General features: G+C 51.2%; 1 protein-coding gene across 2 annotated transcripts in view; it reads left to right on the top strand.

The window, feature by feature from the left end:
* Positions 1 to 1,018: 1,018 nt before the first annotated feature.
* GRM2 (glutamate metabotropic receptor 2) overlaps positions 1,019 to 14,095 on the top strand; it is a 75,090-nt gene continuing 62,013 nt past the window's right edge. For both annotated transcript variants that reach the window (XM_030570736.1, XM_030570737.1), the window contains exon 1: positions 1,019 to 1,070. The gene's annotated coding sequence lies outside the window, so the exon portion shown is untranslated. The remainder of the gene's footprint in view (positions 1,071 to 14,095) is intronic.

Below are 14,095 nucleotides of genomic sequence, written 5' to 3'. Positions count from 1 at the left end.
TTGGCCCACAGGGAAGCCCTGGGCAGAGAGCATGGCTGGGGATGCTGGTGGCTGGGTGAATCACCCCCCTGGCCCAGCACCAACCACAACAGGGCAGCCAGGGGCTAAGGGGGAGTCTGGCTGGGCAGGGAACAGGGAGAGCTGGTGTATTGGAGGGGGCATGGCCAGGGATGTAGCCCCCACTGCTCTCCAGGGTACTCACTGCTCTCCAGGGTACCCCCGGCCACTGTGGCCCCAGGGGTCAAAGTGGGGAGCTGCACTGGAGGCTGATGTGACCTTCCAGCCCAGCCAACTTATGGCCCGTGGACAGCTCAGGGCCTTGACACCCAAGGAGATGCAGGCTCCATGGCAGCCTCATGGACGCACCCCTGGAGCCCCTGGCAAAGCCTGTGCCCTGTCACTGGGCCAAGGGCTCTGTGCTCCTGTTGCCACTGCGGCTGTGGCCAGGCTACAGCGGGAGGGTGCGGGGGCAGGGGTGCCTGGGGGGGGCAGTATGGGGCCTGAGGGCAGGGGTGCCGGGGGGGGGGCTGAGTGGGGCCTCTCGGCCGGGCTCCTCTGTGGGGGAGCCCTTAGGTGTCCCCCCGGTGCCATGAGCCAGCTGCCCCCGCAGACCCTGTCCCTTAGGTGGGTGAGAGCCGTGGGGCTGCGTGCCACCCGCCCCCGTCGGAGCGGGACAGTCCCCAGTGGCGCCCGCCGCTTGGGATCAGCACCCCGGGCTCGGACAGCTCCTTGCTGAGCCCGCCCGCGCCAGCTGCTTGGCTTGGGCGCCTTTGGAGGAGTTTCCAACCCGCGAGCATCAGGGAGAGGGCGCGGGAGCGGGAGAGCCCCGCTCGGCAGCTGAGCAAATCAAGAGCCTTCAGCACCAGCGCGGTGGGCAGCTACTTATGCAAGAGCCGAGGACCGAGAGGCAGAGCCCCTCCAGCACCGGGCGGAGGCAGCAGCTCCCCAGCCAGCGAGCAGGCAGCCCAACTCCTCTCGCCTCTGCCTGGCTCCGATGGGGAGGCGAGGAAGAGGCTGGCCCGGGAGGGGACAGCTGCTTCCCAGCCGCTAACAGGTCCTCTGCTGCCCCGGTAAGCGACTGCTCTCCATCGGCATCTCCTGCCACAAGCGCCCTTCCCTTCTCTTCCCTTCCCTTCCCTGTGCCCGCCTGGGCAAAGCAGCCCAGCCCGTCCTGGGGGCTGCAGGAGACCTGGCTCTGCAATGCTGCCCCTTGGGCACCTGCTTGTCTTCCCCAGAATCAAAGGGCTGGTGCTAACCCCTCTCCCTCGTTCTTCTGGGGGGTGGGGGATCCGTTGCTTGGTTAAGGCTTGCTAAGCCTACACATCGCCTCGGTGTCTAATCCTATTCTTCCCGGCAGATGGAAAGACTGGTACGAGATTGTACTGGGAGCCAGGCAGTGCTAGATGCCGGGCACCCACTCCCCATTCTGGCCGTTCAGCCTCTTTTAAAGTTGAATAGGGCGGCTGGAGGGGGCGATTCACCCCAGAACTCATTTTATTAGCCCGATCCAGACTCTGAGCCCACCCTCCTGCAGTCTCCCCGGGAGCTCTGGGGCAGCAAAAATCTACCTCTTTGCTGCTGGCTTGTCTAGGGAAGACAGGGCTGTCTTCTCCGTTTGATACCAGCCCGAGTGGCCTGGCTGAGCAGGTTTTGCTGCTTTTGAATTATTCAATGTCCTTCGTGGGCAAGACGAAAAAGTCTGAATATGTGAAAAGGGGCTGACTGCTCCGCGTGGCTTTTAATAAACAAACCGAGCAGGCAGGGAGATTAAAGCAAAGCGCAAAGCGGGGGAGGGAAGATAAGTGTGAAGGAATCAAGTGAAATAGAGACACTTGTTTCCTCCTCTCTCCTTTGCACAGAGTCTAGAGCCCTAATTCAGGGCTTGTACAAAGCAGCCCCCAGCCACACAAGGTAACTTGGAGCCCTCCTTCTGTTTGGCCTCGGTATGTTCTTTGATTTACCCCTCCACCCACACATCACCCCCAAACAAGTGCAGGCTGCGCAGAAACAGGCTGAGAGGACGCAATTGGCAGGGGCGTTTGTTGTTATTTTCTTCCAGTTTTTCAAGCTAGTCACACAATTAACAACTGACCAAGTGATCGGAAGTGAATGACTGGATGAGGGGAAATCTGACCAGGAAACTAAGACTTTCTTTCTATCTTTCTTTTCTTTCCCATTAGAACAATTGAGCCAGGAGCATGGTGGAGTCTCCATCACTGACAATTTTTAAATCCAGATTGGCTGTTTTTCTAAAAGCTTTGCTCCGGGAATGATTTGGGGGCAGTTCTCCAGCCTGTGCAATACTGGGGGTCAGACTAGCTGATTACAATAGTCCTCTCTGGCCTTGGGATCGAGGAATTTGTGAATTTCCCCTTCACCTCTCTAATTCTTTCTCTCTTTTCTACATGAGAGGGAAGAATACTAGTTCCCAGCTCTAAGTGTGTAGGTCCCAGCAAGGCTCGGAGGTATTTGCTATCTAGTTAGAGCCAGGGGCATGCTAAGAAGACAATGCTGTAACATTTAACAAATTCCTAGGGGGAGAAAAGGTGCTCAATTGCCTTCCAGTTCAAAAGAACTAGCCAGATGAGGTCTGCAATCTAATTCATGTAAAACAAAGTGCATTATTTATTGTTCTGTCTCAAAAGCCCAAACTCCTTTCTTTCCAAAAAGTTGAGTCTGTTTTACAAATGCAAGAGAAAAGCTTTAACTCATTCCATTCCATGGATTTCTTTGAATCCTTTAGGGACACTTGTAAGAAAGGCAAACAAGAAATCAGAGCACATTGCTCATTTTTGCCTCTGATGTCTTGTGAATGCTCAATTTGACCAGCTATTCCAAAGAGCAACCTGAATTAACTTGTGTGCATTTAAAATCACCCTGGACAGCCATCCATCAGACAATCAGTGACAGACAATCACCCTCTCATAAAGCAGACCCGACAGGATGTCTATTTTGGGGCAATTTATCGAAATGACTGACGGTGTCAGTTAAGCACAGGGCCTGTGGAGACTGGGGCTTGCTCTCGGAGTCTTCTTGTATGTTCCATATCTCAGAAAATCACCAAGAAAGGAACCTGAAGCTGCGGTTTCATCTGTCAGGTGAGAAGACTGAAGAGCAACAGGAGAGCTGAATGAATGCTAGTGCACAAGATGTGCAGCGGGTTGGAGGGCGTATTTGTTGTCTTTGCTTTTGCATGTAAAACCCCTTGCCTGCTACCTTCACAAACTGGCTGCCCCCAATCCCCTTCCAGGCTTGTGTAGAATTTAGAGGGCATCCGATGTCTCCAGTACAGCTCTTTGAACAAATACATATAAAGACAAGGACCTAACTACTCACAGAGGAGTAGCACTGCCAACTGCAGCACCATCTCTCAGGCCCCCAATTCAGGAAAGCATTTAAACATGTGCTTCACTTTAAGTATATGCTCAAAATCAATGCGACTTACAGATTAATAGATTCATAGTTTATAAGGCCAGACGGGATGGTTGTAATAATTTAGTCAGGTCTCCCTTGTAACACAACCCACAGGACATCCCTGAATTAATTCTTTTGTCAACCAGAGCAGATCTTTTAAGAAAGCCTCCAATCTTGATTTAAACATTGCCAATGCTGGAAAAATTCTGAATACCTTATTTCCACTCTGAATGGATCTAGCTTAAACTTCCAGCCATTGGATCATGTTATACCGTTGTCAGCTAAATTGAAGAGCCCATTATTAGTTATTTGTTCCCCATGTTGGTACTTATAGGCCAGGCGTAGGCAACCTATGGCACATATGCTGAAGGCAGCACGTGAGCTGATTTTCAGTGGCACTCACACTGCTCGGGTCCTGGTCACTGGTCCAGGGGGCTCTGCATTTTAATTTAATTTTAAATGAAGCTTCTTAAACATTTTTAAAACCTTATTTACTTTACATACAACAATAGTTTAGTTATATATTATAGACCTATAGAAAGAGACCTTCTAAAAATGTTAAAATGTATTACTGGCATGCGAAGCCTTAAATTAGAGTGAATAAATGAAGACTCAGCACACCACTTCTGAAAGGTTGCCGACCCCTGCTATAGACTGTGATCAAGTCACCCCTTAACCTTCTCTTTGTTAAATAGATAGATTGAGCTCCTGGAGACTATCGCTATAAGGCAGGGGTTCCAATCCTTCAATCATTCCTGTGGCTTTTTTTGAGTCTTCTCCAATTTATCCACATCCTTCTTGAACTGCAGGCACCAGAACTGGACAGACTATCCCAGCAGTGGTCACGCCAGAGAAAAAATATAGAAGTAAAACAACCTCTTTACTCTTACTGGAGGTTCCTCTGTTTGTGCCTCTCAGGATCACCCTAGCTCTTTTGGCTACAGCGTCATGCTGGGAGCTCATATTCAGCAGATTCTCCACAACAACCCCCAAATCTTTGTCAGAGTCACTGCTTCTTGAGATAGAGCCCCCCATCCGGCAAGTATGGCCTATGTTCTTTGTTTCCAGATGTATCACTTTGCATTTGGCCATGTATTGTTTGCTTGCACCCAGCTTACCAAGCATGCTTAAAGGTAAGCAATTTGTGTCTGCACTGTATGCATGTTCTCCTGCGTAGGGATGAGTACATATACGTGCTCCAGTGTTTTCCTGACCTGGGCCAGATTCTGAGCTGATGGCCATCAGTGCAAAGCCATTAAACTCAAGAGGAGTAGACCCATTTACACCATTGAAATCAATGATGCGACGCTGTTTCACATCAGCACAGGATCTGGCCCATGCTGGCTAGATTCAGTTTTTAGGCTCGTAGGAAGTAAGAATTAAGGAAGTTTTGCATGTCTATGATTTTAGGATGGAAGAGCCATTTAATAGGCAAGACTGGGAGGGATAGAGCAGCATGATACTAAATCAGATAGCAGAAAGCTAGGATGCTTGGAGAAGAGAAACGCGCGAGGGAGACTCGAGTGCTGGGCATGGCTGTGATTTGAGAAATGGCTCGGTTTGTACAGGACAGTGACTAAAAGCAGAGCCCAGGTCGAGATGTACGTGGGGAGCTGGACGCAGACACTTCCTTTGTTCCACAGACTTCAGGGCTAGTGGGAAAATAAAGGCAGCTTAGGGCTCTTCAGAATGAATCGATGTGACATCTCACCTACTACAGCGAGGGAAAGAGACAGAATGGGCCCTAGAGAACCCCAGAATTACTCTGATTATCTCCTTCCTTAGCCCCTGCCATCTCAGGAGCTAACACACCTGACAAACATTAATGAATTGACCCTCACAACCCCCCTATGGGGCAGGGAGTTTTATTATTCTCCATGTGACCAGAGGGGAAAGGGAGGCATGCACAGCTGAAGTGACATGCCCACAGGCACACAGCAAGGCAGTAGATGAGCCAGGACTGGAACCTCTGACTGCAGGACCAGTGCTGTAACCACCAGGCAATTCTTTCTCTCTGGTGGCCTAGTGGCTCCAGTGTGCAGTGCTAGGGCTCAGACAATGCACAAGAGGGACTTCCTGAGGTCACGGGGGGGAGGGTGCAAGAGGGGAATGGATCAGGCATGAGGGGCCTCAGTCAGGCACAAGGCGGGATTGCAAGAGCAACCTCCACTCCTCAAGGGAGACTGTGTCTAGTCTAGCATCTCTCACTGTTGGGATGGCCCCCCTGATGTTCAAATTAAATGTTCCCTTTGTTCCCGTTAATCCTAGGCCTTCCCCATACGTGCCACATAAACAATCCCTTGGCCTCCTTGGTGCTCACAGCCCTCAGACCTTTGTAGGCTCTTATGTGCCCCATCCTTCACCATCTCTTAGCCGAGTTCTAGCTATTTATTTCTTTCAATCTTCCCTCATAAAGCGATCCCTTCCACCTCCGGAGCGCTCCCCTGAACACCCTCCCCTTTGCCAAACTCTCTTCGGCCAGGAGGGGCTCTGGCATCAAATGCAGGGGGCCAGTCCTGCACTTGGCGTGGCACTCTGCCATTCTCACCAGCTGAGAATCCAGAGCTGGATTTGTGATGTGGTCACACCACAGCTGATGCATCTCTGTATATAGCCCCTCCTGACACTGAGCCTGTTAACTATCAGATTGCACTACAAACTCATCACTGATTCGCTGTCTCCTATCGCCCTCTCAGTACTCAATGGAGAGGCAGTGTGGCCTAGTGCATAGCACACTGGCCTGGGAAGCCAGAGACCTGATTTTTAGTCTGTGCTCTGCCACTGGCCTGCTGGGGAACCTTGGGCATGACACTTCCCTGCTCTCTGCCTCAGTTTCTCCATCTGTAAAATGGGGATAATGTTGTGAAGCCCTTTGAGTTCTATGGCTGAGAAGTGCTATAGAATAGTTCAGCACCCAGGACAGATCAGTTGTTTTCTGACTCTCCCACACCTGCACTTGTTGGCTGCTGCCACCATCTCCCACCCGTGGGGTTGGCTCTCCTTCCCTGCCTGTTGCGTCAGTGTGGTCGTGGCTATGTGCCCTACGCCTGCCGTGAACCTCCCCTTGCTGTGCTGCAGAGTGAGAGGCACTGGCATGCCTCGGCACACTCACGCCATAGCACACACAGTATAGTGAGGTGACAGCCACCAACAGGAGCAGGACATGCATCTGCCACCATGCCAACCCCATGGGTAGGACAAGGCAGACCTGACCTGCTGGGCCGTATGCTCGGGGATGGAGTCTGGGTCCCCTTGACACCGAGACGTGAAGGCAAAGACATGGTGCCGGCTGGCCAGGCGCTGATCCGCTCAAGTAATGGCAGAAAGGATACGGCTCGCCAGTTGCAGGCGCTTAGCGAAAAAAGCAAGCTCTGTCAGCTGCTATTTGAGAGCAAACTTCTGAGGCCAGAGCCAACAGTGGCTGTAGGGGCTGGAGCCGCGGCTGTAAGCCAAGCAGGCGCCAGTGAAAGCCAGGGCTGCCTGGGATGAGAGGGGCACTCATCTCCGCCCTTGATTATTAGTGCGCTGAGCCCCTGTCAGGAGCCCACAGCCCTGGAGGTGTGTGATTTGGAGACACTTTGCCTGAGCTCTCCCCACCTCCGTGTGCTCCCTGTCTCTCTGCCTGGCTGGCCCTGTCTCTCAGCCATTACCACCTTTCAGATCCGATCTCCTGTTTCCTGAGCGGTTCTGCTCAGCCATATTTGTGAAAGGCAATAAAGTAATAATTCTGCTTGGATTGCCCGAGCATGCCTCATTGTGCCATCGCACAGGGGTGCCAGCAAATGCTTAATTTAAGGAAGCCGGCACCATCCTATTTATATCCCATTCAGCCTTCCACTTTGAAGCAACCGGGCTCCAGGCCTAGTGTGCTCAGGGGGTGGGGGTGGGGCAGGAAGGATGGGCCAGGACTAGGGGCTGCAATTAAAGGACCATACCCGGGTTCCAAAGAGCAAGGACCTAGTTAGAAATCTCTGGGCTTCTAGGAGTTACCCCTGGGTGCTTATTCTTGCCTGTGCCGGCCATGCTCAGGTGGCTCTGGGCTGCAGGAAGCACATCATCCTGTCCATTCCGTCCCCGTAGGGCAGGGAAAGGACAAAGGATGGGAGCCGTGAGTTGCTGCAGATCGCACACACAGTCACTGCCAGGATGGGCTCCTGCATGCAGACTCCAGGACTCCAGGGCAGCCAGCCCAAAAAGCCTTACCCCAATACAGCGAACGAAGGTTGCAAGACTCAGTGCCACACAACACTGTGTTGTAATTTCAGTGCGCACTAGGCTCTGGCCCTCCGTGGCTGCCAGGCCTGGGATTTCCCAGCTCTCCCACTGACCTGCTGTGTGACCTTTAGCAAGTCACTTCGCCCCTCTGAAAGGCGAGGGAGCCAGGGGAGCAAGGACAGTTTACACCCACTGAGGATCTACTCCCTGGGCTGCGTCCCTCTCCCACCACTGTCTGTCTTGTCCAGTTAGATTTAGCTCTGCTGGCCAGTTGCTGGATCTCGATGAGTAGCAGCAGAATGGGACCCCGATCTCAGATCAAGCCCCTCGATGCTACTGTAATGTCAATGCTACTGCTAATAATTGGATCCCTCTTGGCCTGCACCCCTGAAGAACCAAGAAGGGGCCAAATTGGGAATGGAGCAGAAGAAGAAGAGGAGAAGAAGAACCAAGCAGAACCAACCTAGGAGAAGAAGAACCAAGCAGACTTTTCTCCTCAGTGCATTTCTGTTGCAACACGATGTAGACAGCAGCCCCATCCCTAGAGAGATCCTCTGGGCTGCCGGTGACATGAAGCAGCACAAACTGAGCTGGAGAGACCCACTGGATTTTGTCTGTGGCCTGGAGCCTGGAAAAGGGCCTGATGTCTATTCAGTGCTGCGCCTCTTGTGCCTTCTCCCCTGTGAGGCCGGCTCTGCAGCCACAGGGCGGGGCTGACCCCCACCAGAGAGAGAATCAATTGCTAGCACCAGGTGCAGGTATTGCCCAGAGAGCTGCACTATGGAAAGCAGCTGCCACTGGCATCACTGGGCTGCTCTGGTGCTGAAAATTCTTTTTCTTTCTTTCGTTCTTTCTTTCTCATTTCTAGTAGGCCCATCACCATAACACTCAGCCACCATCTATTCCCAGGTGTCCTTCTTCACGCTGGAGCCAGGCCTTTCCACCTTTCTCATTAGCATCAAGGCAAGATGATCAGCGCTTCATTAGCGAATCTCCGTGGGATCTGTAGTGCTAGTGCCAAGTGTGTCAGACTTGTGCAACCCCATTCACCTCCTGATGGCCCTAGCTGGCTTGTGGGAGACAAGCACGTGTCCCATCCCCCCACCCGGCATGCTCCACCCACAAGCATTGTTCCTCTAATGCCTTCTCCAGAAGTTGAGCGAGGGTCCTGAGGACTAGCTTAGTGAACCACAGAGAAGAACGTGTTGTTTGGTGGCTGAAGTGGGATCTGGAACAAGTTTTCCTTATCTCACTGCCACACAACTTTTGGGGCCTGATTCTGCTCTCACTTGCCTCAGTTTTACACCAGTGTCATGACATTGACTTCAGTGGTGGTCACCCTTGATTTACACTGGAGTAACTGAGATCAGACTCAAACTCTCCTCTGCTCCACTCCCCATCCCCACTTCTCTCTTGCTTGTCAGTGCCTCTTAGCCCCACTCCCTTGGCTAGTCTTTAATGCTAAGAGGCACTTTGGGGACGCAGGGCCAGATCCACAATGTGGCTCTGTTGCCTCCAATGCAGATTATATGTGTGACTGCCCAGACACTGTGCCAGTTCACACTGCTGTAGAACCGGCCCACTCTTTGTGGGGAGGACACTCTGCAAGAGAAGGGGTGTGAACGGTGTTGGCTCTACTGGTTTAACATCAGTATTTAGGCCCAGGGCCAGAGAAGAGCCAAAATCACTGGAACCTGGCCAAGCCACAGGGAAGTGGGGATGCTCTGCAGCACGTCTGCCTCATCCCTGGGAACACACTGGTGCTAAGCAGGGGCATTCCTCTGGGGAATCTGAGGGCAGGAGTTGGTTGATCAGGGGAGCAGCTGCAGTCTGTGACAAGACCTTGTGCTGATTTCCCATTAGATATGGGAAGGTGGCTAACGCTAGACCGGGGTGGAATGTTAGGGTCAAAACCTTTTGGTTGAAAAATTCGTTTTTTCTATAACAAACCATTTGCTGGAACTGGAATGCAATGTTTCAGTTTGATCAAAGCAAAACATTCTGATCAACCCCAAATGAAATCTTTTCAGCAATGCAGAAGAGAATAATGAGGGAGGATTTGATAGCTGCTTCCAATTAACTGAAAGGGGGTTCCAAAGAGGATGGATCTAAACTCTTCTCAGTGGTAACAGATGACAGAACAAGGAGTAATGGTCTCAAATTCCGGTGCGGGAGGTCTAGGTTGGCTATTAGGAAACACTGTTTCACTAGGAGGGTGGTGAAGCACTGGAATAGGTTACCTAAGGAGGTGGTAGAATCTCCTTCCTTAGAGGTTTTTAAGGTCAGGCTTGAGAAAGCCCTGGCTGAGAAGATTTAGTTGGGAATTGGTCCTGCTTTGAGCAGGAGGTTGGACTAGATGACCTTCTGGGGTCCCTTCCAACCCTGATATTCTATGATTCTATGATTTGGCAGGACATTTTGAAAATGGTTTGGGGTCATTTTGGAATGGGAAAAAAAGGGCAATTGAGGAATTGCCCTTGAAATGGAAAATCCAGTTGCCTTCCAGCTCTAGCTGATGCTGCTCCAAGTGATGGTGTGTTGCCCACCAGCAGGGGGTGATGGGGCACAGCAGCCAGTTAACAGCACCCAGCCAGTTTGGGACAGGAAGTGAAGAACTGCTGGAGGAATTTCCAAGGAGGCAGAAGCGAACAATGACCAGAGTGATGTTTAGCCTGGACACTTGAGCTAATGCCCCTGCTCTTCTGAAAAACCTCCAGAGGACTCCACTGACCATGGCTGGTGGCCAGGGCCTGGGCTTGATGTCTCACACTAAAGACAGCAGCACAGTGTCCCCTGCTGGATGTTGGCTCCGCTCTTCTGGAGAGAGGCTCACTAACCCTGCCCGCTGCTTGCTCTGCAGAGCTCCCTTAAGACAGGTATTGGCCAGACCCAACCTGCCTTCGGCTGACACAACCTTTGGCTGTCGTTTGGGGTCACCCATTCAGGGCATGGCTTATCAGCTGGAATGGTGTCTACCTCCAGCCCGGACTCTTGGGAGACCCTGCTTCATAGCTGGTCCATGTCATTTCAGGAGCAAGGAAGCCTGCAACTGTCTGCCTTTTGGCTGTTCTGTCTCTGGGTATGTTTACATTGCAATTAGACACCAGTGCCAGCTGACTCAGGTTGCAGGGCTGTTTAATTGTGGTGTAGATGCTGGGGCTCAGGCTGCAGCCCTTGCTCTGGGACCCTCCCACCTTCAGCCCAAGCCTGAACCTCTGCACTGCAATTAAACAGCCCCTGAGCCAGCTGCAGGTTTAATTGTGGTATAGACCTAGCCTCTGTAGTCAGTGGTCTTCTTCCTGTTCCCCACCCCTTCCTGTGAGGGGCTTTCCCTTTTTCAGCTCCCCTGCTCCAAGCCATACAGGTGGGCCTGGTTAGTGCTGGCTGAGTCCAGATGAGCTCATTAGGCTCCTCCCTGCTAGAGGCCTAAGAACATCTGTGAGCGTTTCTGTGTGTACATGTCCATGTGTGTGCGTGGACACAGATGGAGTGACAAATCCAAGACAGTGTTCTGTGAGTTAAATAGGTCAGTCTGATACCCAGGAAAATCCAAACTGACTGCGGTCGTCTTGCTCGGTCCATGATCGTTTCATGTTACTGCTAAATTGCTGGCAGAGTTTAGCATTTAACTATTCATGGGCTGATCCTCTTTGCAACTGACCTGCTCCACACATGGTTTTCATACCCGGATCACTCTTTCCCTGAGGGGTGAGAGTTCTTGCCCAGAAAGTTATGCCAGTACAGCCTTTAGCATGGACATGTTATATTGGCATACGGGGGGGCCTACCCCAATATAGGTGATTGCCCCTTCCTATATGCACTATTATATTGGTATCATTACCTCCACATGAGGGGGCTGTATTGCTTAAACTTCCCCAATACTGTTAAAGGCAACAACACCCTTTGTGTGTAGACAAGTCTGCATGATCGTTTACAGCATTAGAAGTGGAGAGCAGAGAAGCCTGCTGCCAGCTCCTTGCATTCAAGCATGTGAGGGAAGGGGGTTCAGGTGGCGAGAAGAAGGAGGGAGAAAGAAAAGCTAACTGGAGAGAAATCCTAGAACCAAAGGGTTAGAAGGGCCTGCAAGGGTCATCTGGTTTAACCTCCTGCCAAGGCGCAGGATTTACTGTGGCTAAACCATCAAATCCCGGGAGATCCACCATTTTCATTTCACAGAGACCCAGGAGGGCATTCTGGTCAGCTTCTGTTATCGGCTCTATGTTTGCTGGCCTGCTGCTGCTGTTTCCTGCCCCTAGTGGGTGCCTGGCTGCAAAAGAGAAGAGCTGCTTGGAAAAGGCTACCATCCATTTTTAACCAGGAATTTTGAAAAAAAATAATTAAAAACAATTCCCTACAAAAAAAGGTTCTGTTATTTTGCTGGAAAATTGATGTGTTTTCAGGTTTCAAAACCTGCTTTTGTCAACCAAATATTGTTTTTTAAAAACTGAAATATTCTTCTTGAAATTTTCAGCTGAGAGCTTCTTGTTGGGGTGCACGGAAGGAAAATGTTGATTGAAAATCCTGCAAAAAATGTTCATTTTGGTCAAGAAGCTATTTTTCCTTATAAGCCATTTTCTAACCTCCTCTACATCTCGGTGGCTAGTTGTCCCATTGCATCTGCATCCACCTCACTTGTGGGTGAAAATCCCAGTCTGTCTACACACACCCCTCACCTTGCAGGCATTATGGTTTTACCCATCCCTGTGTGAGTCACTGGCAGCAGCACTGAACCTAGGACTCCAGGATCTTAATACCTATATTGAGTGAGCTGAAGGGCCCAGTTCTCTTAGCCAAGGTTGTTGCAAGCTATTTAACCTCTATTTGTGGCCCAACCACTGCAAGAGGGGGACAGAGCACCACACAAAGTGAGGGTGCAACCACAGCACCCCTCCTTTGAAAACTTGCTCCAGTATCTCCCAGCAAGATCGCCTTGTGGAAGTACTCTATCCAACTGAAGACAATGCAAGGGTAGCACCTGGGCTCTGGACAGTTCGGCTGGCTGGTGTTTTCTTCGTGCTATAGAACATGGTGACACCCCCAGTTCCTGGGAGGAGCGTGCGCCAGGAGCGCTGGGAGGGAGCCGGATTGTGTGCCCTGTGTGGCTCGGTGGAATTCAGCCGGCAGGTCGGAGGAGCCGGGGCTTGTCTGTCGGCAGGCAGAGAGCTGCCTGTTTGCAAGTTGTAAACATTTATAATTGACGAGCCTTGTAGGAAGAAATGTGTAAACAGCAAGGAGTGCGAAAGGCGTGTGATTGGGGGTGAGCTGAGCAGGTGTTTGCAACTCAGAGTGCATGCAAACAAACAGCACAGCAAATGTGGATGTGTGAAGTCTGAGGAAAGCAGAGACTCCACTCCTAACCGAGCACAGGATTCCCTTGGGATTGTCTGTGTGCACGTAATATCTCGAGAAGCACAAGCAGGGTCAAAGGTTCAGTTCACTGCATTGTCTGCTGCACAGGTGTAATAGATCGTCATGTATTAGGCTTAGCACTCATACAATGTTTCTCATGCATGGGTCTCAAAGCACTTTACAAAGGAGGCTGAGTATGATGAGAGTATAACTATACATATGGATAAACTGAGGCACAGTAAATACTCTTCTTTGGGGGTGTATGGCATGGAGGGGAGGAGTGCTGGATAAAAGCATTGCCCATGAGTTAAAGAAGTCAGCATAGGTACCAGGAAGCTGGGCATCTAAATGAAGAGAATAGAGCAGGTTGGCACCGGGTGTTTAGATGCCCCCTCTGACAACTGCTCTGGGAGAGATTCATAGATGCTAACGCCGGAAGGGACTATTTGATCATCTACTCTGACCTCCTGCCTTGCACAGGCCAGAGAACTGCCCCAAAATAACTCCTAGAGCAGCATTTCTAGAAAAACCTCCAATGTTGACTGAAAAATTGCCAGTGATGGCAAATCCGCCCCACCCCGTCCCGTCCCGTCCCGCCCCGCCCCGCCCTGCTCCTTGGTTAATTACCCTCACTGTTAAAAACTTCCATCTTATTTCCAGTTTGAACCTATGTAGCTTCAGCTTCCAGCTACTGGATCACGTTCCACCTTTCTCTGCTGGACTGAAGAGCCCATCAGCAAATATTTGTTCCCCATGTAGGTACCGTGCTAGGCTGACCTTATGGGTATTGCATTGCAATCCGAGGTGTGATGATTGCATCTCTCCACATCCCTAAGCTGGCTGTGATCTAGCTAGCTCCAGTGACTGTGGAGCTGTGCTAGCACGGTTTGGACACCCGGGGCAGGTACTTCAGTGGCACACAGCTTCACTGATGATGTTCCAGTAACTGGATCAAAGCTAGCTCAGGGATGTCTACACATGCTGCAGTTGCATCTTGGAGTGCATTGAGGGCATACCATAGACAGACTGAGTCCTCTAGATCCCACCTCCCAGCCCAGCTTTCCAACTCCCACTGCCATAGGGCCAAGGTATTTATGGCCACAGAGGGAGCTACAGC

Source organism: Gopherus evgoodei, chromosome 7 (assembly GCF_007399415.2).
Source record: "Gopherus evgoodei ecotype Sinaloan lineage chromosome 7, rGopEvg1_v1.p, whole genome shotgun sequence".
NCBI classification, from domain to species: Eukaryota; Metazoa; Chordata; order Testudines; family Testudinidae; genus Gopherus; species Gopherus evgoodei.
Note: the sequence above shows the minus strand (reverse complement) of the source record. Positions and strands in the feature narration are given on the sequence as shown.